Below are 24,231 nucleotides of genomic sequence, written 5' to 3'. Positions count from 1 at the left end.
GATCATAACTGTTAATTTTCAACAGAAATACACAAATAATCCTACAAAACCTTTAGCATTATATTAATATATATTAATATATATTTGGATAATAATAACTTAATAACATTAATAATTAGAAGTTAACATTTTATTAATTATTTGTTATTGTACTTCCTGCACGTAGCTGTGTCTTAAACAGTGGGCAAAACAGATTCTCTTGATTCCCTGCTTAAAAATGTCTCCCTCGCTGTTGATGAAGCCTTCTAATGAAAATATAGGTTACTACAGCACTTTCACTTTGTTTCTTTTACAGTACTGTCAGTCCATGTCTCTAGACTTCCATAAAATGGTTTTGCTTCTTAAAAATACAAAAGCTGTCTGAAGACTGAACATAATGTCTATGCTTCTAGCCTTTGAACAATTTTCATGCTGTTTCTTACACTCACTCTGACTGCATTTTTTAGGCTTTTGACTGGAAGCTTTGTCCTAGCTCTATATCATGTTAATGGTTTATGATCTCATAGTTCAGTGAACTTCAGTATTGTCTTGATTTTACTTCCTAGCCTTGAATTGTGATCTGAAGCTGTCTCCTCTGGTCTGCCTCTTCTCACTTACTGCTATTCTCACTCATGCTGCTATTAGCACTGATGAGAACATGCTTTGATGAAGGTAGGTAGCGGTTGTTAAGCTCTGTGCATACATATTGTTGGATTCCATAACATAAACCAAAAGCTACAACCAAGGATATGAAAAGGACATAGAAGGGTCAATTCTCATGTCAGCAGCATGAATGAGGATCTGCCATAACAACACTAAAAGGATTTGTAGGTGCAAGGCCATGAGAAAAGCAACATGAAAGCAACAGCATGAGAGCAACAAGGAAAAATACTGCCCTTGCCCTGGAGGTTCTGGAAAATGTTGCTATGGAAGCCTGAGTGAGAGGGTACAGAGCTGGCAGTGAAAAGCAGGCTGCACACTTGTGACTGGAAGGCCCTCAGCAATGCACATGGTACATCAGCAATTTTATGAAGTCCGAAAGTTTCCCTCACTTTCTCCCTTACATGAAAAATATTGCAAGTTGCATTCTTTCTAGGATTATAATAGAATTCAAATCTCTTTAATACACCCTGATAACTGCCTTGCTCTTCCTCATTTAACTGTAGAGCATTAGAAAAATCTTGGGTCTCTGAAGGGTAATAATAAAGAATAGTTTATCAAGTGGGAAGGGAAGATCAGTAGTTTTCTGTTCTTGATGTGCTCTGAAAAGTTAATTAAGAGATAAATGAAGAAAATGGCTGTGAAGGCGGGAGGAGAGCTTGTATTCCCTTCTATTAGCATCAACTGAATCTAACAGAACCCATTCACACCACAATGATTGATTTTCTAATAAGCCAAGCCAGGAGGTAGCCTGTTTTTATGTTTCCCATCTTTCTTTGAATATCCTGCCTAGGGCTGTACATAGGAACGGTCTTTTATGCAAATGAAATCCAAGTAATTTTAGATGTCCCAAAAAGGAGACATCTATGTGTGAATACTCTGCATGGCTTCTTGATCTCCAAGGAAGAAAAGAAGTATCTGTTATTTCTAGTCTGATTTTTAGGGCTCACTTCATGCCAAAAACTCCTTTTTGTACAGAAGGGTCCTTCTCTTTCAAACCTTAGCACTTCAGTAGTCTCTGAGATGGCCCTTAGGTCTCTCTCCTCCCTTCAGTGCCTCCACTTCCTTGGAGTGCAGGGTGGAAATTCCCTTCTGTGTATCCTTCCTCCAGCCATTACACATTTTGACTATTTGGTCTTGGGGTTTCAGCATCATTCAGGAAAGAGGGCAGTTGATAGACTTTTATTGACACCTTAGGGATATATGGAGAATAAAAGAGTAGGTATATGTGGTGGGGTCCAAGAATCTCTAAACAAATATTGAAGACCACTGTAACTCCAGGGCATTACTTTTCTTGAGGCTATGTTGAATACATGGAACAGGTCCCAGCAGTGTCTGAGGGGGCAGCACAAAGGTTAAAAGCTGAGATTTTTTGGCTGTTGGCCTGTGTATTTATCCCATCGGACAAAGAACTCTGGTGGGAGCACAGTGAGAGACATGTAAGAATTTCCAGAAATAATCCAAGTCAATATATAAGAAGAAACCTCATTAACTTAAATATACATCAGGAATAGACAGGTCTGATCATCATCTCTTGCATGAAGTTTTGGGAAAAATGGTTTCTTTTCCACTGGGACAAGGACAGAGAGAGCACCCTGAGCAGAGAACCCTGAGCAGAGAAATCTCTTCAACCACCTCTTTGAGCTCTTGCTTACATGGAGGATATAGATGATAGAGAAATCCCCTTGAAGGGGAAGGTACCGAGGAAATAGAAGGGTAGTCTAGAGTTTTGAGTCCAGGTGAAGATATATGCATTGGTCATGATTAGTCTTTGAGTATGGTGGATCTGGCAACACCAGTGGACCTGGTGTCACACCCAACCACTTATTTCACTGACTCATAGCCTTTTGGACTGTGAAAAGGTAGTGTTAGAACAGGGAGAACCTGCAAAAAGCACTCTGTTCTTCTTGAATCCCTCTGTATAAAATTGCCTCTGTGTCCACCAGTGATGCTGAAAAAAAACAACTCAGCAGGAGAGAAGGAAAGAGGTGTGCTATTTACTTGTGTTCTGCTGCCTAGATACAATACACAATACACTGGAGTAACAAGGTGCTATTGCTGACATTGCATGTACTTCCATGACATTTTATGTGACCAGACAGAGGGAGTAGCTGGCCTGACCCATGAGGCTGAGGATGGTTTTACAAAACATGTGAAGATTATGTATCTTCCTCTGTGATGAACGTGCATTAAGCAGTCATGAAGTTGGCTGGTCCCTTGAGGATGATTAAATGACATCAGCTTGGTTATATCATCCTAAAACTGCCTTGGAGAAGATTCAGTGAGGACATCAGTTTTGTTGATGAGCTCAGTGCAATGTCTCCCCTTCTAAATTCCACAATGATGTATGTGTGACCAGTAGCCCCAAAGATGGATGGCCTCCATGATATTAAAGATTGTTGTATTAAAGATTGATGCACAGTGAGATATTTGACTGACACACGTGCAGTCTGGTGAGCACCCAAGGGCCATTGCTCACTTTCTTGGGGCCCAAAAATATGTAAGCTGTTTCTCTCAGGCCAGGGATAGAATTGCTCGTCCTGAATGAGGCCAGGAATATAGCCTTGCTCAATCCGGAAATATTGGCTAGCTTGAATGCAAGGATAACATTGCAAAACTCAAAAGCCTGTGACATATATGTAAATTGAGAGAACATGGTCTAATAGTCCCTATGGCCCTATTTCCTGTGAAAATGATGTGCATCATTAGTACTCAATTAGTCCTAACTGTCATCAAAGCAGGCTCAGAGTCACCTAGCACCAGGCAACATGTTGCCTCTTCAGGTGCAACTTGAAGATTATTTGAAAATCCTACCTGGGAGGCCAAAACTACAGGAAACACCTGGCAGTGGTCAAGATTTCAACTGATATGAGCTACGTAGTAAGAACTGATATTGGAGGACTCAACTTAGTACTAGAGCTACTTAGGTAAGTGTTGCAGGATGTTTTGTTTGAGATACCTCTGAGACACAAAGACATCATGCAGTTTCACATCAAGAGGAAAAATGCAGAGCCAAAAAAGAAATGCTATAGAAATGAATGAAACATAACTTTTTAAAAAAGTTGAGTCTTTGCCAAGATCTTTTAGTTTAAAAAAAAAAAAAAAAGACACTGTGTGACACTTTTTTCATTAGTTTCATGAATGGATTGAAATGCTGTGAAAATTGAGAGGATAGTTGCAGTGTCTCCTGCTGCAAAATACTGAGGCAGACACAGTGGTACGGTGTAACACTGGCGATACACAGAAGGATTTCTCATTTGTAGTTCCGACTTGCACTCTGAGCAGTATCTGGCAGCGAGTAGGCTATGTTTTTCTTTTTTGTCTAAAATTGAACATCTACAAAGGCTCACATTCATCAAAAGTAGATGAAAGTTGAAAAAGTTGAAAAAAAATTACACAAAGAAAGTGAAGATAGAGAGATTTGTGCCCTGAGAATCATAGAATCATAGAAACACAAGGTTGGAAAGGACCTACAAGATCATGTAGTCCAACTGTCCAAAATTTGTGGACTACTGTCACAGTTATCCTTTCTGTAGAATAAAGAATGCTGCAGATGATCCCCATAAGCCCTCATATTTACATTGCTTAGGCTGGTGAACATGATGTGATATAACTATAACACCCTAAAAACTTCATGGATCTTCTTATTTTGGTAGAGGTGCTGTTTTTTGGCTGAGTCTGGTGCACAGGTAAATGTCAATTTCCATATTTAGCTCAGCCAATGGAAGATGATACAGCCCTCAGATGCACATTATCCTGTCTTTCTGGAGGTTATTGACTTGCTAGATTTGTTTTCCTAATTATAAATCCAGATTTACCAGTTTGGCTTCAGCAGAGCCCAAACTGAATGTCTATCAAAGCTGAGATTCATTTAATAAAAATACATGAGATCTGAGCAATCAATACCAGAACCATACAAATAAACACCCTACTATCTGCAAGCAGTTCCTTTGGCCTCTCTCTGGTAATCAGGTATTCTTTTTTTTGTTTGTTTGTTTTGTTTATTTTTATTTATTTATTTATTTTTTGTTTTGTTGGTAGGTGTCTTCCTGGTTGGGTTTGAACAAAATCTAAGATTTTAGCTTATATGTCTTCAGTTATACACCCTGATGCATAGCTGGATGAATGCACTGGTCCTCTGTAGCTATAGACCCACTAATCTATGCACCTGATTTTGGAGGTTGTTACATGTATTTGTGGAACCCTGAATGAGCTACAGCCTCGAGCAGATCAGTGCAGACTTTCTTCTACAACAAACTTCTTTCTCCAAGAAACCTAAGAATGTTTTAGACTTAGAAAAAGTCAATCTTTACTGGAATAAAAACTAGAAACTTAGCTTTTGAAATAGATAAAACTGCAAACAACTAGGTCAGACAGAAAAAAAATTATAATGGTTTATGCACAGGTCCTTCCTGCCCCTGTGTCTTTGCAGGCAGATTCTAATTTCAGGCTTAATTGCAACTAACTCTGTGACTTTCTGAGCCTTAATACGAGTTTCCCAGTCCCTTCTGTGCCCTGGGAAATTCCTTCTGTTCCTTCTCAAGCCTTGACTTTGGCTTTCTGGATACAACCGAAGACTCTCTGGCTTTCTGGAGGAGGTACAAGCTCCCAGCTCTCTCTGTCTGTCCCCTTATTCTCTGCCATCCCCTGCAGCTTCAAGAACCTTCTCCCCATGTAATTTACATTACAACCTTGCTGAGGAGCATAGCAAATAACTGAGAATACAGAAATAAAATAAATATCATCTGTCAATTTTAAAGTGGCAATCTAAATGTGAAACTGAAATAACACAGAAAACCCTTATTATTCGATACCTTCCTTCACAATCTAACAGGCAAAAGTAGCCACTTCCATTATATCTCTCTACATTACTATTTGGCAGGCTTTCTCATTCTCAGAAATTAATCAGCTAAGGCAGGCATTTATGTCAATAAGAGCAAGGTTTGGGCCCATAGACCTGCAAAGTGACACATGCATGTGCTTAATAATTTGCTATAGGCAAAATCAGTCAGGTAAGTTTCAACCAAAGATTTAAACTGTCTAAGACAATCAGCCTGAGTTTGCCTGAAAAGAATTAAGTTGTTCCACTGTCAGACTGGGCAATGGTTTCTGACAAGGGGTAGTCAGCACTTCTAGAGCTGGATGGGGAAAAGCAAGTCTCTCTGTGGCCTAAAACCACTTGCATTATTCAGCCTTTAAGAGACGCTTTCATTTCCAGTTGGACCAGCTGGACTTCCTTTGTTTCAGAGTCTGAAGTGTAGCAAGAGAGGGCAGTTTCCAATAGACATGCCAGTGGGAAAATGAACATAGCAATATGCAGATTTCATGGGGTCATTTTTTGGCATGTATCTTGGCTTATTAGTACTCATCTCCCTAGTAGATCTGGGACACTAAAGGCATTCAGAAAAGAAATGTTTCACATTATTATAGATTTCCTCTGAGAGCTTGTGCCAGGGCCCTGAGGGTACCACTAGGCCTTATAGTCCTCAATGGGCTCCCCTAGGGCCTCCCACTCAGAATCTCAGGTCCCATTTTGGCTCAGCCATGTTGCAGTCCATCCCCAGCTACACCACAGGGCTGCCTGTGCCTGGCCCCATCTCAGTACTGACAGGGTCCCAGTTCAGCACTCCCTAAAAGTGTTGGGGGCTGTTGGTGGCCCTGTTTTTGGTCCTGGCTCTTTCTGCTGCACTCAACCATGGGGTCCTGGCAGTGCCCTGCTCCCTGGCCCTGAGAGAGCAACCTTCTGGTGCTGAGTTTGAAACTTGCAATGTTGCATATCATTTATAATTAGGTAGCCAGATTTGCCAACACCAGCTGAAGGGCATTTTCCAAAGCAACAGTGTGTGCTGTCTGCTGCCTGTACTTACTCCTTGCCATCTCACCTTCTCTGCCCTCCTTGGTATGAGTTTTGTACTTTCATGTGTACTTTTCATTGCCCTTTCTTTTGGCAGTTCCCTCTGGTATCTTGTGTTGCATCTCTTGTTCACATGTCTTCCTACAGATGTGTTTTTCTGATGTGGGAAAGAGTTGCTGAAGCAATATCTGCTTTGCTCCTGGGGAGGACTGCAGATACTGAACATGAAACGAGCAGAATGTTTTGGGGAAAGTGTGTCATATAAGGGTCTAGATTTCCTCGTAGTTTATGGCACCTAAGTTTAGGTTTTCACTCTCAGGTACTCCTAGAAATAAGCTGTGTCTCTAGCATTCATGTTTGTCAATGGAGCTCTCCAGTCACCAGTAGTTCTGAGACAACCACCTTCCATTTGGTCGTTGATATTTAGACATCTACTTTTAGATACTGCCTTTCTGAAGCTCAGTCACAGGCAGGAAGTTGCTATCAGAAGAGCAGTTTCAGAGACGCCTAGGCTGCAAGATGTCTGTATGGGGTTAGCAGACACAACACAGGACATTAGGGTGATCCAAATGCTGGAAGGCCAGACAGGATGCCATATGATATCTCAAATATCACTGGGTGCCTTTGCTTCCATAAAACTGACTCTCTAATCAGTGCTGTCACTGAGGTCTAGAGAGTGGTTCAGTTTGCTCTCCATCAGCTGAGTGTATCTCTTTGTTCCTTTGACAATACCAATACTACCAGTAAGGTTTTTATTAACTAGAATAGGAGTTCAGATACATCCATTTGAACTTCTATACAGAGGCACCAAGAACCATAGAATCATTAAGGCTGGAAAAGACCTCCAAGGTCATCTGGTCCAACGGTTCCCCTACCACCAATGTCATCCACTAAACCATGTCCTTAAGCACCACGTCCAACCTTTCCTTAAACACCCCGGGGGATGGTGACTCCACCACCTCCCTGGGCAACTCATTCCAATGCCTAACCAAAAAACCAAAACCAAAGCATAACCTACATTTAATCTGTTGGTTGCATACCACTCTCAAACTCTGTAGCAGTATAACGGTGCCAAAGTATAAATCTTAAGCCAAGATGAAGATTCCAAAACAAGCAAGCAAACACCTCAAAACAGCAGATTTTTCATTGTGAGAAGTTAAAATATGTTTTTTTTTTTTTTTTTTTAAGTGAGAGATAATCTCATAGATTTCCAATTCCTGTACACATAATTGAAGCTGAACACTTCAGAGCAATGCTAAATATATTCAGATTTGTGATGCCTTTGTAGGAGCTGACACAATAGCTATGTTCAAATATCCCCTGCTATTTGTAAAATAAAATTCTTACCCAGTTGTCATTTACACCATCCTTTAGACCTTTAGTGTGAATAAGGAATGCTTCCACAAATAATGGTGGGCAGTTCCTCCTTCAAGGTCTTGACAACCCTAATTGTTCATCAAGGTAATACCAAACAGCTGTCATAGGAACAACCTTAGAAATATCAGTCCCATAGTTTGCATGCAGATCTTTTTCTGCAATAAACACACTTTTTATTTCCTTCTTTTGACATCACCGAAGAGATGTGTATTTGCATTTCAGTAAGTATATGCAATTCCATTAACAGTAAGAGTGATTGGAAAGTATAGCAGGAAAACCTGTATTTCACTCCATTCATCTCTTGTATCTGCCACTGTGTTTATCTAAGAGTACAGAAATTTCAACCAGGTCTCTTTCCATAACTTCTGTATAAAATGGAAACTAACAAGTGCCTTTATGTGTATGTATATATATATATACATACACATATATGTATACATACACATATATACACATATATAGTTATATATATATATATACATATATATATATTTATATATATTTATACATTTATATATATATACATACACATATATGTATACATACACATATATACACATATATAGTTATATATATATATATATATATATACATATATATATATTTATTTATTTTCCTCAGAGAATTTTTTATAATAATTTTCTCTCTTTGTCAATTGTGGAATATCAGCTGGTCATAGATTACCAAATGCCTCTTTCTGTAACTGCAAAGGTGTTTATTCTTTCTGAGATAAAGAGAGGAAAAACATGGCTATGACAGACAGTGTGTTTTGTCTCTTTGATAGATACTAGATTTGATGGGAAATCACCTGGATCCCACTTTACCTGGCAGTGCTTAAAAGTGCTTTATGCTTTGAACTATAAGAACAGATAACACCATGAAGAGAAGAAATCTCTGTTAAAAGATGAAAAATGTACTTTATCTCTTTGCATTTCCACCAAGTTTTTGAAGCTCACAGGCTGCAAGCTAGGCCTGCATCTGAGTGTAGGCAGTATTGTTTGTATCTGCTTTTCAAAGGTAAGTTCTATACACACAGGTTTGAAGTCTGTGGCTTTTAAACAAATGGACCTTTGTCTCTTACGAAGTTGGAGAGCTACAGAAACTTTTTTTTTTTTTTTTAAAACACCAACCACAATCTTTACTTTTCATAATATATGAATGAAATTTTTCAGGAAATATTGCTGAGCAAATCTTTACGTGGGTTTTATTCCACTGAGATGCACTGGAGAAAATGAGAAACTGAAATGGGGCTACATTTAAACAGGACTGGCCATTTGTCACATCTATGGGACTAGGAGAGCAGAGTGAATGACGCCAAGGCTGAAACACTTGCAAATGTCTTCACTGCTGCTAATTTCATTCTGTACTTGATGGAAAAGAATGTTCTTCCTTTGTTCAATGTTTTTGTGCCAGAAATTGAAAAGTGCAATGACCTAATTATTTCTTTATTGTACCAGCATGTCTTCAAGTGACTGATGTTTCATACTGATGGAAGATTATTGTTGCTAACTATGTTGCTGTAGTGTGCACACACTCTTTCACTTCAATTAGAAAGTGTTATTTTCAATAAAAAAACGTTGTTTTGTGCTGTGACTTGCAGCTCAGAAGTTTGTCCCATGGGTTTCTTATTATACAAAAGTAGAGAGATCCAGGGGAAACAGAAAGAATGAAAATTTAGAAGACTATTTCCTAGTCCAATCTTTGCAACTCAAACTTTGCAAACTTTGCAGACTTTGCAACACTAGAAAACTTTTTTCAAGTCAATCATTTATGCATCTTCAGAAGGAAATAAATTTCCCTTTGTTTCTCAGTGAAGCCCTTTAGGGTTCACAGTGTTTTAATTGGCAAGAATGACCTGACACAGAGTTTCAATGACAGTGATTATGAGAAACAAAAGTGCACATCCTTTAAGGCCAAAGGCTGCACTGAAACCTGTATCATCATCTCACAGTGACATTATTATTATTACGTGCTAGGAACGTTACAGTCTATGAGACTTCCTAAAGCACCGATTCAGCTGTGAAGTAAAATGTAATAGTTTATCGTCCTGTCATTTTATCAAACTACCCACGCATTGTTAAAAGACTGTTGGGGATTGTAGAACTTGCATTAATTTCTACATTCGTTGGCTACACAGATCAGAGTGCCTCTGTATTTCTGCTATGAGAGAATTCACACATGTGTTTAATTAATGCTAGGTTATAATGATATTCGCTATAATTTACTGTGTCATTACGGCTTATTGTAGATGCTCAGTTTGAAAGGAGATGACAAATCTGTGCCTGGAAGAGATAACATTTTTTAATTTTGCAGGTGATTAGAAAGTATAGGTCAAATTTTGTCCCCAGATTTCACAGAATTCCTCTGAGACAGAATCTGGTCCTAGCTTACAATAGACGTGTAAGTCGGCAAAGAAAGCTAATTTGCACAATGTTGAAAGGACTATGTTCTACAGAGTATATAAAACAGCTCAGCTTGTCTTCAACTGCTAGCGAACTCATGTAGGTTCAAGCTAATTACTTTTTGGCACAGAGAGACCAAAAGTCATAGTTGCTTGTTTTGAACAGTCACTTATAAATTAACTGTCAAAATCACCCTAAACTGCATGAGCTCAATGGCTCATTAGATTGGCCAAAGTTAGCATATAAGCTTTAAATCAATTTATAAGATAAATTGGTTTTCTACTTGAATTTTTTGGTAGAGCCATTACTTGTCTTAATGCACGTTAATTTTACCATCTTTTATTTTTTAAACTTTATGCTTTTAGCTGCCAAAGCCTAGGCAACAAGAAAAAACTCCATAGGTATGCATTTCTCACAGGAGTTAGAAATAGCTTCACTGAGACCATATAACATCTTGTGCTTTGACAATCAGCTTTCCCATTAACATGAGAATGCTTTGGATCAGATCTTAGGAGAATAGTTTTTGAGTTCTTAGACACTTTTAGCATTTTTTTTTTCCTATATATTTCTGAACTGTGTTTTTTATGTTAGGAAGAGCCTTACAGTAAAAACAGAGTAGAGCCAGATTGTATTTTATTATGTCTTCATATGAAATGGTTTATGTTGCATTCCAGTATGCCATAAATTAAAAGTATTTCATTTTGTCCTCTGTTTTTTGTTTCTTTTTTTTGATTGCAGTCCAAACGTTAATCTCTGAATCTATATGTAGACTAAACGAGAAAATTTCAGGACTGAGTGACTGGCACTGATTTCAGAAGTCTGATCATAGTTATTCCAATCTGAAATTATTGGCTTGGGATACCACATACTTTGGAGGATTTCTTATTTAATATCTCTTTGAAACCTATTCATACTTTATTGCAAACAGTGGTATTGATCTGTGTGATGAAAAGACCTTTCTTCAGCAAATTTCCCGTGTATATATTCTGTGGCGGTGTTTTGTGTGTGTGTATTTAAGGTGTCTTCAGGGATTTTCTGAAATGGTCAGTAACCAGGCAAATGCTCCTGTGTCTTCTTGTATATAATACTCCACAACTATCCCAGAACTCTATTTGGACTACAGCCACATGAATTCATAGTGACAATTGTTCATTTGATGACTAATGTCCCAACCTTCAGAAACAGTGGGAGAGGGCCAGTAATCATTATGAAAGGCATTTCACAAGGCTAATATGTAGCACTACACGAAAGTGTTCACTTTTTCCTCTTCTGCTTTAGATCTGTTTCTGCTTTTCTTTTATCTGCAAGTGGAAAATTGAAAGCAGTTTCTATATTTCAGTCTCTGTTTTTCCAGAGCTTTACTAATTGATCTGGTGCCAGCATCTATGCAACTAGTACTCAGATTTATCTATACAAATAAACATATTTTGCAGAAAACTGAAACCAAACATGAATGGAAGTTTTTCAATGAAAATTTTAAAAGTTCAGTAAAATTTTCTACCCTATTTTGCTTTCTCTTTCACCCCATGTTCTGGGTGCAACTGGCAGCAGATGCTGCAAAACTGATTTGGCAAAAGTTCAGCAGATGCACAAACGCAAAGCTTGATCCATGAGCACCATGTGAGATCATGTGGGACTGAGTCTAGTAAAGAGATTTAGATACTTTAACTAAGGTTTAAATATTTTTCTAAACATTTTTTGCCTCTAATTTAATCAAACTGCTTCATCTTTTGTAATTTTATTTTCTCTCATCCTTGGATTCTTTTTCCTCAGATCACATTTATCAGTCAATCAATAAGTTGTCTGTGAGATTGCAACTTAACCTACTGTCCTGGTTTCAGCTGGGATAGAGTTAATCTTCTTCGTAGTGACTGGTATGTTGCAGTGTTTTGGATTTAGGGGAAAAATAACGTTGATAACACACCAATGATTTAGCTATTGCTGAGCAGTGTTTACACTAATTTAAACGATTTTCAGCTTCTCATGCTGCCCTGCCAGTGAGGAGACTGGGAGTGCACAAGGAGCTGGGAGGGGACTCAGCCAGGACAGCTGGCCCAGGCTGGCCAAAGGGATGTTTCATACTGTATAGCATTATGATCAACAAATAAAAGGGGGGAGTTGGCTGGTGGGGTGCTGCTGCCCAGGGACTAGCTGGGTATCAGCTGGCTGGTGGTGAGCAATTGCATTGTGCATCACTTGTTTTTTAATTCTATTTATTTATTTATATTTTTGTTTTCATCCTTTCCTTATTAAACTGTCCTTATCTCAACCCACAAGTTCTCACGTGTTAACCTTCCTTCATCTCTCTCCCTCACCCCACAGGGGGGAGTGAACTGGGGTCTTGTAGTGCTTAGCTGCCTGCCAGGTTAAACTGCAACACCTATGAATGATAACTGATGATAGCTGTAGATGAGCAGGTTCTTTACTTTATTTATTTATTTATTTATTTTTCCCCCACAAATGAACTAATTTTCCTTTTTTCTTTTTCTCTTTCTTTTTCTAATTTTACTTACCATAGTGTGAACAAGAAATAAACAATTTAAGTTGATGGATTTGAAAAGTGAGATGAGAATCTATCTGAAAGGCTTGAGCATGGTACTCCAAAAATTTTTAAATTTCCTATATTATTATTTCATTAGTGATTAGATTTCTTATGCAGGACCTTACTCATGTCTGATTTACTTCCATTACAACAGACTAGCAAAAGCTTATAGAAATGTAATACATTATTTCTGCAGTCTGTGTGCACAAGCCTAATGCTGCAAGATACCTTCTATAGTTCCAACAAGTAGTGTCTGAAGGATATTTTGGATTTAGAAGCCACAATCAGGAGGAAAAAAAAAAAAAAAAAAAGTAGTGAAAGGGTAGATTTTGCTGGCAACATTTTTGTTTATGCGATCCGTGAGTACAAGGTTAGATGGTTGACTGGGAGTTCCCCTATCACCTGAAGAGCTGAATGTCACCACATCCCCTCTATGAATGCTGCTGAGCAAGGTACTGCAGGTTCCTGTCAAGGAGAAAGAAAAAAAAATAATTCTTTATGGCAGGTAAGTGAAGCTTCCCTGGAGCATTCATTTGGTCTGTCCCTGTGGAAGGGATAACTTCCTTCCACTGGTAGAACATGCTGAGAACGGTACTTTTTTTCTCTCTCATGGTGTTTTCATTCTAGGTCCTGATGCAATTTCATCAACTCAACTTAGACATCTATGGATTAAATGCATAAACCTTAGCTCCATCTGCAGCCAGAAGAGGAAAAGAGGCCCTCAAGAAGGCAATTCATCCCCGCTTTGACAGTAGTCTGAGGGTGCAGTGTCATGATCAGTCTAAGCCTGTATGAGATGTGATGCTGCTGAAATGGCTGCCCTCAATCTCCCTCCCACTGAGCAGCTGCACTGCCCTCCCTGTGGTGTCTCTAGCAATCAGACCACAGCTCAGTGAGAATGATCTCTGCGCTTTTCTTTTTGTCCAGAAAAAGAAAAACACCCAGTGTCCATCAAGCTGATTTGACTCACATCACAACTATCATCACCAACACTAGGGATTTGGCTGGAGGATGAGCATGGGTTAGGCAGAAACACAAGAGCACCATGGCCTTGGGCTGGTGAAAGATTATTGTGAAACTTCAACCTCCCAGGATAGATATCAGTTTAGATTTTCCTGTTTCTTTCCTGTAATTATAGGAAATGTAGCCAGCTAGGGCGTAGAGAGATGAAGCTGGGTGAGATGAATCTAACCTTTTAATTGGGAAACTAAAAATAACTTACTACAGAAATACTGTAATATTTGGCTATTTTTTTGTATAGAGTAACATCTAAACTACAGTCATAGTTGCTGTCAGAAACAGTTAATAGTGATATAGTTTCTTGGGAAAGCTATGACTAGCTGTTATGCATTTGTTGGGAGTTAATCCAATATTTGTTTCCAAATATAAATAGGCTTTTCTGGACGTCAATTACACTAAATATTTATTCTTTTACATGGAGCTTGTGTCTCTTTTCTGGACTTTGTTTCATCCACTTCTCTTTCTTTATTTGCAAAATCTCTAGCAAATACGTTGAAAGAATTTGAGTAACTGAGTTGTCTTTAGGTGAGACTCTCCAGGAAGCTGGAGATCCTACCAGCTGAACCTTGCTTTACTTATACTTTTCCTGTTGGGAGCCTGTCCACTAGTTCGAGTCTCTAGTCTTCAGCAGACCAAACAAGAGGGTCTTTTCACTGAGTGTTACTACCCTGACAAAACAAGTATTAAGATCTTCTGCAGCTCACATTAAGAAACATGAGTAAGTGGTTTCCTAATTATTCCATAATGTTACAGCAAATGCAGGAGGGAGAGGAAAATTAACAACTTATTTTTTAAGGAGAATCAAGAAAGCTAGTGGTGAGATCTAGTCTACCTAATTCAGAGATCAAACAGGTTCTTAAAATTTAGAGAAGGAGTGAGGCAGTGCACCTGAAGTAAATGCCCCAGGCTCCCGTATAATCAGTGGCAACTTATTTAGGCAGATCACATTTCCTCTCTAATCCTTTGATAGCATCTTCCACTCCCTGTTACTAATAAAGGAAAGGTAGGCATCATCTTTAAGACACTAGGAAGAAAGTCATTACAAAAATGGATATCTGAGCTAGCCATCCTAAAATCATTTATTATCCCTGGAGAGGGATATACTGAGGGTACAATTCTCAGCTTCACGTAGACATCTAAAATGGGTCATATGAACAGGACCCTGAATATCTTTATTTTTCTCCATGAAAAAAGGAATTTCAGGTGATTACTTCAAGTGCAAATATACATATTGCAAAGCTAGATTTCCAAGGTTGGGTTTTCTCTCACCATAGATATCTAATATTTACATCTGTGACAGGTGCCTATTTTGGGGGAATAGTTGCCCCTGTCTGCCTGGGATTTCTGACAGATTATATCTCTGTGGCTCTTCTGATATCTGTCAATGAAGGAACTATAACTGTATCTTTTCCCTTTGTTTGGATACTTACAGGATCTATCTTCCTTGGCTAGCTGCCCAATTTCACAGAAATTAAAACCAATTATAAGACAGATGTGTATCCAAGAATACCTAGAGATAAATATCTGCATTGTAGATAGCTGAATTTAAGTAGATTGAATGCCATCCACAGTGGTCATGCAAGACTGCTTCCATGGAAAAATAGGCTGAAATGGGTCAGGAATTTAAAATAATTGCTTCTCCCTGCATTAGTGCAAATGGGCATTTAAAACAATGTTGTAGTTAACTACAGCAACAAGAAGTGCATTTACTGTGTGAGGGAATACACATTTGAGAATTTTAATGCTACAATTCATTGAGAGGTGACAAAGGTACAGTGTGAATTTAAACCCTAATATTGCAAATGGGCTTTCTTCTTAACTTCAGCAGGCCCAGGATTAAGCTGATAGTGAAGGGGATGTTATAAATTAGCATGTACAATAAGTGATTCTTAGACCTAATTACCTGCAGCATTATTGTAGTTGTAAGATGTGTTAGCAGTACATTTACAGTGCACATTAGTGTCTAAAATGAACTATTCTATTTCTCCAAAATAACATTGAAATGGAGGTTCAAATACCTTTGTGACATTTTTTTTTTCAAACTCAGTATCAAAATTAAACCTAGTTCCCTAGTTCCCATTTCGCCAATCTTAGTGATGTCAAATGATCGAGAATGTCAAGTCACCTCTTTGAACAGAAATGGAACAGGGTGCCTTTGTCATGCTCCTGACAAGGCAAAACCAAATTTACCCATGACTAACAAGAAACCACGGTTAGTAAAAACACATTATTATTAAAATGGCTGATTCTCTTTTATTCAGTTCTTCCAGCGTAATTATTAATATCCATCTACTTCTCAATTCCTTCCTGGGAATAAAACAGCAGTTTAAACAAAAGTAGCTCCATTATATTTCTGCATTGCATTGCTTTGTCTTTATTCTGTGCTGGTGACAGGTTCACTTGGAGGTTAAGCCAGCCTAATTGCATTAACTATAAGCTTTAACACCAAGGAGTGGTTGGATGCTCTGATTTTCCTGGTGATAAAGCTCACTAAAAAAGTTCTTGCCTCCTCTCAAACCCAGCTACCCATGCCTATCCCCTGAAGGCAAACCATTTTCCCCATCTTAATGTTGCTCAGATATATGTATGTTTTTGTTCTAAATTGGATCAAGAATGTGGTCCAGGTTCAGACAAATTGTCCAAAAAAAATTTTTTTTAAACCTTCACTAACTTCATGTTTATAGTCAAATAAGGAATGTGTATATTCAGATTGACACCGAGCATCACAAAAATCACATGTTCAATGAAGGAAAAAAAAGCAATGATAAAAGGCCAAGCCATAGAAGCTTAATATATTATTGCTTTGTATTAGCTAGGCAACCTATGGGTTTCATTCAGTTTTCAAAGAGAGCATCAATGATTTTTCCCAGAAGAAAAAGCTGCCATTTCTACCATTTAGTCATGATATTTGTGGAAGACAAACGGTGAGTTACATCTCTTCAATGCCTCTGTATCTTCCTGTTTGATGCTGAGATTCAGAGAATCTTTTGACAGTGGAGGTGAAGTACTTTTATTAGTTAATAAAAAATAGAACAAAAGTGCATGGTCTTCAGGGAACAGTTAGTTTTATTTGTGCTGCTGGTTATGAAACACAGAGTGAGGGTCATATACAACTTTCTGACATTTGATTGCAAGGCTTTTCTCAATGCACTTCCATCTTCTGTGATCGAAGGTCCCCAGTGGCTTCATTCTCACACTAGACAGCTATATTGACCATCAACCATAAAGTCTGCTATAAAGAACACACTTTGTACCTCACACTGCCTAATTCAAGGTACATCAGTATTTTCAAGGCAACCTGAGTAAAAGCAAACTTTTGCTCGCTTTTCATTCAACATCTCTCTTAACAAGGATGTTGTTGTGGTTGGAGCAGTCCTTTGAACTGAGACTGGAAACAGGGCACATACAGAAGCTTGCCTGCACAAATGGAATTTGCTTTATCTACCAGGTGGACAGTCCTATCTTTTCTATTCTTGAGACAGCTTTTGAGGCAGATGCTTCCCCTACAAACAAATGTCAGCACAACAAATGTCAGCACATCTTTCTTCTAGATGAAGTGTTTGTTTAGAGAGAGTTTGTGTAAGGGGAAGAACCTCTTCTTCCTCTAGGGAAGTGGTGTCCTGCTTTTTTCTGAAGTGAATAAAAATTATGATGCTCAGTTTTTTAAAGTAAACAATATGAAATAATATTTTTATTAACTGTTAAATTCATTTCAACTGTGCATCAAGAAAGATATAGAACCAATAGTTCAGATACTTAGCCATTGTAAATCATGATGGCTTAGAGCCTTTATGCAGGAGATGGCACCAGATGACTTCACTTAACTGGGGTCCTCTTCCTTTGGAGGAGGTGCCTGTCAAGTTTGATCTTTGGACTGGGAAGTTAGAAATGATGGAAATAATTGAAAAGCCCAGGTCTCAGAGATCACCTGGTCTGATTTTTCATGGTAAAAGCAGGGCCTACGTATGGTTTTCTAACACCTTATCTAGCCAAGCTGTAAAACTATCCAGTGCTGGAGGATCCACCAAATCCTTGGGGAGGTTATTACAGTGATTGATTGTTCACAAATAAAAAAATAGACAAATAATAATAATAAAAAAATCCTCTTACATCCAATCAGAAACTATCTCAGTATAACTTGCACCTTGTCTTTCCCATGTCTTTCCCTTGTGGCTCCTTGTAAAAAGGGACATGTGGGGTTTTCTTTCAGTTTGTTTGTTTGTTTGGTGTGTGTGTGTGCTGTGTGATCCACAGCCTTCCAAAACTGATATACACCCTCAGGAGAAAGACAGGACTTACCAGATCATCTATAGTTGGTTATAATATAGCAAATGTATGTTTCTTACCTTCTTTTGATAACATTTTAGAGACAAACTTTGTCAATGATCATTAGAAAGTATATGAAATTCCTAACTTCCTTTATAGTTCAGCTCCCAGCCAATCTGAGAATGCTGATTTGCATCTCAATTCTATTTTAAAACAAAAGTGAAATTTTAAACTGTTTTTGTTAATAAGCAAATTAGATGTCTGGGTCTACAGTCGCATGAAACTGAAGCAGGACACCAATCCACAAGTTTCCTTTCTGTGTTTTGCTGGTAATTTTAACCACAACCAAAAAGGCCTGCATCCAGTAACTCAGAGAAACTTCAGTTCAGGTCTTATTCAGTTCCTGAATTTTCTGATAAACTGACAAGGGTCCACACACATAGCTGTAAGACTTAGCATTACTGAGAAATATTTTTTCAGTAGAAATCAGCCTTACTACAAGTATTGTGCATTTTATTTAGCATGATCAGAAAGTAATTCCAGTCTTCCTCCCAGGTTGGTTGTACAGCAAAATACCTGTTTGATGGTAAATAGCTATTAAGGAGCTAAGAAAACGACTTTTTAAGTCATATGATTCAAGTTCTTGTGCTCTCTAACTTTCCCGTGGTTCATAGATTGATTTGGCCAAGTGCTATGTTTGGCAAATTTCATTTAAGCATCTCATGTTGAAGTGACTGGAAGTTTCACTTAGAGATTGCAATCCCTGACTTTCTGTCCTGCCTTGAAAATACTGAGGAGCCACAGTGCTTAATTATGGCTCAGATAATGTTTAGAAGGCTATAACACAGGGAGCACTGTCTTGATCTGTTTATAATACTGCTCTTCAACAAAGAGAAAGACAAAATCAATTTGGTATGTAATGGGCCACTCTTCATTTATTTTTCTGATCTTCAAAAAATAGTCTCTAATGCAATGAAGAGTTACAATAAGATTTATACACATTAGGGTAATCCTTCCCTACAGCCTTCATTTCAAAGCTTTCATAGTCTCGTCAGTCAATTTATTTCAGCATCATAACAAAAGTAGGTCTAATCTTCTTGGCTTTCAACACACCTTTATTTTGAGCAAATCAGGCTTGTAATAACAAGAATTAGAGTCATAGACTAGTAGTGCATGATAATGGCTGAATCTCCCAGGGTAAGTAGTTGTCTTTCACAAAATATGCGTCGGTTTATCTTCATTAAGGGGCAGAAACTTACCACAATGGATCACACTCAAGCATTTACTTGCCTAGCTTCCAATTTACATTGTTGGGTCCTTTCATTAATTAAAAGAGAGGTGTTAACCCCTTTTGTTAAACTTGCTGAAGACTTTTCATTTCATCTTTGTGTTTTAGTTACTGAAAATTTTCAAGCACTTCTATTTCTAGAAACCCCCTTTGAGGACCCACTAGAGCATTACTCCAGGCTTATGCAAGTGTTGTTCTACAGAATCAGATGAGTAAAAAGTAAAAATGAGTCAAATATTTTTTTTCTGCCTTAAGGGGGTGGAATAAAAGAGACAGGAAAAATAGATGAGGAATTTTTTGAGTTTCGGGAGATTTAGAACAAGCTCTTGTTTTAAGCAGCTGTATAAAATGATCTGAGATGAGTGAAAAGGCTTTGGGCTGTAAGTGGAATTTGGCAGGCAAACAGCTTTTGCTGAAAAGAACTATCTATGCTTGTTGTGTGGGGAATTGGTTTCATTTGACCAAGCCATAAGCCTTGTAAAATGATGAGCAGTAGCTGTAAAATATGCAGCTTTTAAAATGTATACTGCTCACATATGCATGGTAAAGTTAGCTATGTAATGAAAACCTAGTAAGGTAAATTGCTGCAATTCAGAGAAGTCATCTTGAAAATGGTGTCTTGCAAGACTCGTCAGGTGCTAAATGACTGCATGTGCAAAAAAGGGTTCCTGCTGTCTTAGTAAAAGACATTATCCTGCACTTACATCTCCCAGGGTTGTATTGCTTGCTGGCTATTGTCAAGGACAAGGAAACGGACAAGACAGGATTTTGGTCCAGTTCAGCATGGCAATTCCTGTAGTAGTAAGAACCTAAATTGTATCTGAAATAGAAAAGGCAGACTATGAACTTGAGATCTCCTAAGCAAAGTTCATTGTGTTAGAAAACACAAAACATGTTTAACGTGTCTGGTTTCACTAGATTAAGCTGTAAGCATTGCACCACGTCACAAGGAAAACAGAGGGTCAAGACCAGTGTTGGACCATATCTGTGAGCAGAAAGGGGTATTTTGGTTTCTAGGCCAAATTCCCAGATGAAGGTTCAAGGATGCCCTTTTGTGCCTCTATGTTCTTAGTCTGTGGAAGAAGATGCCCATACAGCTAGTCAGCATTGCTGCTGCCTACCAGTGTGCATAAGCTTTCACATCAATTTTGTGGGGATTTTGGCATTATTCTGCAAATGTCATCAGAAATAACTGACTGGGCTATACTCATTAAGTATGATCACCTTCTGTTTACAAAGAATAACAGTCTATGTCAGATGAAGGAAACAAAACTCTGTAGCCACCGTCTGTAGGACCAGGGGTCTTGTCTACAAAAGTACTTCAGAAGTTATTTCAAACTGCAATTACATTACATCTTAATATCATAAATTCCAATAATTTTAACCTGGAAAAAAAAAGAATTTTGCATTAATTATTTTTGTGACCACTCAGCTCCTCTCGTTCTTGTTTTTTATTTTAAATAGCTTCTTATGTGCAGTCTACTTTGTATTACATATGCTTTCTCATCATCATCCCTTGTTTGCCATCATATCACGTTCCAAAGCTCTAACCAAAATTTCTGCAGAAAGTTCATACCCTCGAGAGCACTAAAGTCAATATTTACTTAGTTATGCAGTCATACTAAACATCCTAAGCTAATACAAAAGTCAATTAGTTTGCAGATTCGTGGAGGCTTTTTCTTAGGTTTGTGCTAGGAGCAATAAAAATAAGGTTGAATGTGCCTTCCAAAAGGCAGTATGGGTTACAAGAAAGCTTAGATCTGAATTATAGATGGCTATTGATGATAACTGATGATTAGCTGTTTTGTTCAGTACTGGTGCAAGCTTCTCATCTGGGGAGCTGTTGAGTTTATTGCAGGGAGTTCTCAAAGCCTGATAAGGAGAGCTGCTCCTGGAGACCATGCAGGCATCCTGCACAAGCAGTGTCATAAGGGTGTGTGTGTGCTGGGGCTTTGCCTAGACATCCAGCATCATAAAAATAAAGCCACAGGAGAGGTGGTCCTGGGTGGAATGTACCTAAAAGCTGTTTGGGTGAGAATCAGCACTGAGGGCTCCTGCTGTGTTTAGAAAGCTGCTCATTTAAAAAATGAAAAAATCTTTAAAGAATTAGTCATTTGAGCCCCTGTGTCTTTCAGATCTGCAAATCAAGCAGGGCACCATGCCATATCCCCCTCTCCCAGGGACTTGTTTCAAGAGGCCGATTCCTGAGGAGCTGTCAGCCAGCCGCGCTTCTTAGCAGTGACGCTCAAGTGTTCGCTAAGGAAAGGAAGTAGGAGGCATTTAAATCAGTGTCTTGGCCTGCCAAGATCAAAGCAGAAGTTGCACATTTTTAAAAACGCAACGTGGCAGAACATCTAATAGCTGTAGTGTGTCAGTGCAGCCGGTGCTAGGAGGACAACACACGAGTGGCCTGAGCCTGGGACATGGCTGGTGGCACTGGCAGGAGCTGTCTCCCCCAGCGGGAGAGCAAAGGGGGAGATCCCTAGAGCCTCCTATCAAAGGGCTGGGCAGGGGAAATAAGTCAAAAAAAGGGGAAGAAAAACATGCCCAGGTCATTCGAAGGGATATGCAACAGTGGTCTGTAACTTTCCTTGGTGCTGTTAGCTCTTTAAAGACCCATGCCCAGAAGCTCTCAGCCATCAAAAGGCAGAAGAAGAGACTTGGTATGGTGCCTACACTTAAATCCATCATTACAAAATGCAACTGATTGAAGCGGCTGCTGACACAGGGAAGAAAACAGGGTAATTAGGCAGCCATGCCACTACTCTCATTTAATTTGTATTACCAAAGCAGCTGGAAACAGGAGGTATTTGTCTGTCAGTGTGTGTTACACACATACAGAACAAAGAGACAGCCCCTCTCCCCACAGCTTGGGACCTTAATGAAACAACAAAAATGCTGAGAAGGGTGAGAGGTTGCAGGCTGAGCATCTCCCCAGGAGAGGGAAGGTAGGAGCTGACCTGTCCATGCTGAGGGAGGGAGAGAAGGAGGAATAGAAGGAGGGGGAGATAGGAAGAAGAGTGCCACGGGGGAGGAAGGCACAGCCTTTGTCTGACACAGAAAAGCTGTGAAAGGATATGCAGATGGGGTGAGCTGACAAAGTCATAGGTTTAGGGAAAAAATCCTTGCAGTGGTGTCCTGGCTGCAGCCCAGAAACACAAGGTGGCATTTGTCACAGCTGGAGCAAAAGCTGTTGCACATTGGAGGTATGGGATTGTAATGCAGGGAGCATGCCAGCAAAACAACCTGGGTATTTACTGGTAGTTCTTGGGCAGTCTGCATGAACTCCATAAAGTGAAAAGCCAGGCTGTAAACAATGACAATGTACTATAGCTGGGGCCAGGTGGTCAGCTGTAGCCATAAGTGTTTGCTTAAAAAATGAAAAAATAAAAAATCTGCCCCCCCCCCAAAGATTTACAGCTTGTCAAAGGTGTCAGTCTGACAGTCCTGGAGCCTGAAGTCTTCTCATTATCCGCAGACCAGGTGCAGCATTGGAGGCAGTAGGACAAGTTTTTCAGCACTGATGTGACAAGCCTGCCTTTAGCAATAAGGTGCCAGTTTTCTGAGACAGATAAATTGTCGATCTCCTGATGGAGTCTGCAATTTGTGGTCGTAGGAGTGGTGGGTTTCAGAAAGCGATTTCATTCTCATTCAGAGCTGAGTTGAGGCAAACCACATGTTTTGGAATGCTTGAGTGAGAAGTCAGTCAGAAGTAGTGCATTACAGTCAAGACCCATTACAGTGCAATTTAAAGTAAGACCTCAGACAAAAAATTGGTGCCCCAATTCAGCGCTTCAGCATTTTCTCACCAAAGTTCTGCATGCTTTCACCCCACTGAATCATTCAATGTCCTACAAATTCCTGTCTTAGATCTCATTATACCTCTTCACCTGGCTCAGTAATCAGGGTCCTGAAGTTTTTAGGAAAAATTGGTGAGAGGAGCATGAACCAGGTTTGACCTAGAGTCAGCAGAGCTACCTCACCCAGGTGCTGTGCCCAAGCATGTGCACTTCCACTTGGAAGTTTCTTATTCAGTGTTTGTCATCTGGCTGAGCATAGAAACAGCTCAGCCCCTGCTATTTCTGATAGCTCAGGACCTGCTATTCTTGATAGCCTGGAAACTAAGGGGGCCCTGGATGGGCAATCCTGCACCTGGTCAGGAGGAGCTAGGTATCCTGCATCCTGCTTTCCCACTGAAGTGTCCTAACCATTTGGCCATCTCGTAAGAGGCAAAGGCAACTGAACTGCCAGTTTTGAGCTGAGATCTCTGCTGCCTGAGTATGTAAAGGCAGATTCTGGAATACCTGGCAAGGGCCTCTGCTTTCTGACTTAGGTCTGAGGATGCCTGTATTGTAGTTTTCTACATCTCTACTATCTCCATGGATGGAACAAGTTTCATAGATAATTAAACAGCAGATTCCAAGGATTGGTTTACCAAGACCGCAGCCTATCTCTGCAACTTGGAAAGCACTGATTAAGCAAAAACCTCACGCTTTTTGTATGTATGGTCAGAGAAGTGTTATGGGATCAAATGTCTAAGGTAGGTGCCTAAAGTTTTTCTCAAATTTTCCTCGTGTCCAGAATATAGTTTGCATCTCACTCTTAGCCTTTAACTCCTTATTGCCAGAATCCACAGTTATGTATCATTTAGCTTGGGTCTTTAGTTTATTTTCTTCATTTTTCATATCAGGCAAACTGGCTTGTAAACCCCTTGAGCTCATTTAATATTCAGAATTACACTGGTTGTGTTTAGGGCTTTCACTATTTTATATGAGATCCTTGAAGTGCTATCAGTATTATCCAGGATAACAGTATACTTTTTGACTTGCCTTTTGGTATTCTG

General features: G+C 39.1%; 1 long non-coding RNA gene across 1 annotated transcript; it reads left to right on the top strand.

Annotated features, from left to right (window-relative positions):
- Positions 1–7,975: 7,975 nt before the first annotated feature.
- Positions 7,976–11,069, top strand: LOC110351839 (uncharacterized). Its single transcript, XR_002399821.4, has 3 exons — positions 7,976–8,091; positions 8,655–8,887; positions 9,043–11,069. It is a non-coding gene; the product is annotated as an uncharacterized lncRNA (long non-coding RNA).
- The last annotated feature ends 13,162 nt before the right edge of the window (positions 11,070–24,231 follow it).

Source organism: Anas platyrhynchos, chromosome 1 (genome assembly GCF_047663525.1).
Source record: "Anas platyrhynchos isolate ZD024472 breed Pekin duck chromosome 1, IASCAAS_PekinDuck_T2T, whole genome shotgun sequence".
NCBI classification, from domain to species: domain Eukaryota; kingdom Metazoa; phylum Chordata; class Aves; order Anseriformes; family Anatidae; genus Anas; species Anas platyrhynchos.
Note: the sequence above shows the minus strand (reverse complement) of the source record. Positions and strands in the feature narration are given on the sequence as shown.